General features: G+C 51.4%; 1 pseudogene; it reads right to left on the minus strand.

Annotated features, from left to right (window-relative positions):
• Positions 1-1,512: 1,512 nt before the first annotated feature.
• LOC146202892 (uncharacterized) lies at positions 1,513-2,872 on the minus strand (annotated as a pseudogene).
• Between the last annotated feature and the right edge of the window lie 280 nt (positions 2,873-3,152).

The raw sequence follows: 3,152 nt of genomic DNA on the forward strand, positions 1-3,152 counted from the left end.
TGGGTAGTCCGCCATTTCTCTGTACAGTGCTGCATTCGACCGTGGAACGGGCCGCGCACAGTGCCAAAGCGATAGTTTACGCGGTCGTGCTGAGACTAAAGCGCAAATGTTGAAGTCCGGACGAGACGACTGCGGGTTTTTCAAAATACCAAAGGTACGCTTGCATGAATGCGACAAGACCAAGAAGCTCTCGGAACGTCGCCGGCGAGAATGGCTTGCACGCATAGCAGACGTGGCATGCAGAGCAGTCCGGACAAATGCCAAGGGTGTGCACGTCATTTCGTGTCAGGTACATAAACGATTATCGATGTACGGCAACCCGTATACGTCGCACTGGTCAATTTGTTTACTTTTTCGCAGCCGTGCGTCTTGCGACATAAATGCATACTTCCACTGGTGGCTTGCTTAAGCTTTGCGAGTGACTGACACGGGCAGAGATCACAAAAAAAAAAAAAAAGTTAGTATCTCACAAAAATTGTATCTCACCAGAATCTCAACAGAAACGCAATCATTGATTTTCGAGCCTGGCAAGTGTTTAGGGAATAATCTTCAGAAATAGCGTAGCCTGAGTCTTTTCGTTTTCTTGCATTAGAGAGAATCGAATCATTAACTTTGAAGAAAGAAAAGTTAACGATGACTGGTCTCTTTTTATTGCTATCAGAGGTACCTACGCGGTGGGTTCGTTCAAAATCTGTTTGCTTAAGTGTTATGCCTAGGTGCTCTTGACCTACATTTATGACTAATTTCTCTAATTCTGCCCGTGTATCTTTATCTGTATCCTTAAGGCCAAAAAACACAAGGCTGGAGCGCCGATTCCTGTCTTCAGCATCGTCGGCCCCGGGCGGTCAGGTTGGAAATGTCTGTAGAATGCTGCTCTGTTACTTCCTAGATGCTTTCCAGCTGTGTGTTAAGTGATTCAATTGCTGAAAAATGATCTTCAATTTTAGTGAGCCTTGTTTTAATGTCATCGAGTGTTTTATCGTTTTCTGAAAGTCTTGTGTGAATTGACTTGATTTCGTTTAGAAAGGCTTCTTGATCAGACCTAATTTCATTAGGAATGACATAAAGTCACTGTTTGTTTGGGTTGTACGAGTTGGGGCACCTGGGTTTTCCTCAATATCGCCAGACATCAATAGAAGTTCGAGTAGAACTAGAGTTCTATCGCGAGAAATTCCAACAAAACAACGTGGGCTCGGCAACACTATCAATGCGGCGTATCGAGTTCGGCATTCAAACAAGGAGAAACAGTTCGTTACCTGCGTGAGGAACATGAGAGCCGTGTAAGTACTACGCATCAATGTGCCAAGCCCACTGAAGAGCGTGCTGATTTCGGCGCCCTTTTTATCGGTGGCAACTGACGTCACTGCTGATGTCAGGGCGCGATGGCGCGATATCCGGTCAGAGTTGGCGGTAAACGGGGCGGCGACAAGGTCGAGAGGGCTGCGGTAGTTGCAGTGGTTGATTGAAGCCACGTTTATTCCACTTTTTTAATGCGCCGAAGGCTCTACGGTGGAAGGGGGGCATTTTATTCAAATTTCCTGGAGGCAGCTAAGTGGAGGCTGCGTGCCTCTCGTGAGCACTCCGAGTCCTGGACGAACATGAGGAGTGCCCGCCAGAGCTCGATGGCACGATCTCGAGATGAGGTATCGGGGCAGGCCCAGGTCCAAACAGAAGGCCATGGTCCCCGCTTAACGGTGGCCAGGGCTCGGAGACGAGATGGTGTGTAGAGAGGACATTCCCAGAACATGGTGGTTCAGATCCGCACTGCAGTTGCACCTGGAGCAGGAACCAGATACAGGTGGCGTCGTGCCACCCCGATGAGAGCGATTCAACAAGAAAGGAGTAAGAATGGTGCCTGTTTGGAACCGCTGCAACAGGACCGATTCTCATCGCGTGAATATCATCGGGGAAAGTACAGGTTTAGAGAGGGGGTTGCCCACTGCCGTGAGGTAGGCGGTGCGATTAAGTTTTATCACAAGACTCCGCGATCGGATCTGCAACCTCAGGTGTGGTAGCGTCGGAAGAGGGAAGAGTATCGGAAGCTCTGGCTAGCACGGTAGAGAAATGAGCGCGTGCTAGTCTATGAGCCTTCTCGTTTCCGGAGATACCGCAGTGCGCGGGGACCCAATGGATGCTAACGTGTTGACCGCGTTTGCGAAGCAGGCGCGGGCGTTATGCCTGATCGTCTGCATTACTGAGTCCGTATAAAGAATGTTGGCGCATGCCCGCTAGGCAGCTTGAGAGTCCGTGTACACACGATGGTGAATGGGGTCAGTTTCAGAAGAAACTGCGAGAGCCGATTCTAGTAGTCTAATATGGCCATTAGCTCGGCTCGGGTACTGAATGGCACTTCTGCCGATGTATGGTGGCATCGGCCCTGACTCTCGGTTGTCTGGGTGTACCACGCAGTGGCGTAGCAAGTGTGGTTGCTGCCGTCCGCAGGCAGTGCAGCGTCCGTGTACACAACATGTTCAGTTGAGGGAAGTGAGCTCGTAGCCTTAGCATGCCTCTTGGCATAAGCCCGACGCCGCATTTGCTGCTGCGTATCATGTAGTGGAAGCGGCTTCCCTTCAGTGAGTGACGTGGTTTCCCATGGCGGCGCCTTGCTGGGCAAAGCGGGCAATGTGCGTACATCGTGTCCGAGGAGCAATAGTGTGTGCCGCCCGGCGTTTGTGCTGCGTAGTCTCGTCTGCTGCGTATGGGTGTGCATTTCGAGGAGCTCAGATAGGTCATTGAGCTTGCTGCAGCTCTTGAGCGCATCAAGGCGTGTGTACTTCGGAAGTCCTGTGACGATGGGTCTGGCCTCGTTAAGTAAGCGCTCAAGCGCGAGAAGTTGTGTGCGGTTCACAGGATGAGGGTAGCAGTGTAGTAGCGTAGATCAACAGGCCGGTCAGCAGAAACGGCCGGTAGGTCGTCCACGGAAGCGGACAGCGGTAGACGGACGCGGGTGGCAGAGGTTTCCAGGGGTCGAGGGTTCTGTCCACGGTCAGCAAGGAGCCACCGGGGGAAGACGAGAGCCAAAGAAGGACGACAGCCTGCGTGAGGAACATGGGAGCCGTGTAAGTACTACGCATCGATGTGCTGACGAGCCCACTCACAAATATATGGTCTCGTCAGTTTTTGTTGTACGATTTCTTCCTGGTATCAACTGC

The sequence above is a fragment of the Amblyomma maculatum genome, chromosome 1 (assembly GCF_055883805.1).
Source record: "Amblyomma maculatum isolate TAMU_Amacu chromosome 1, ASM5588380v1, whole genome shotgun sequence".
Lineage (NCBI taxonomy): Eukaryota > Metazoa > Arthropoda > Arachnida > Ixodida > Ixodidae > Amblyomma > Amblyomma maculatum.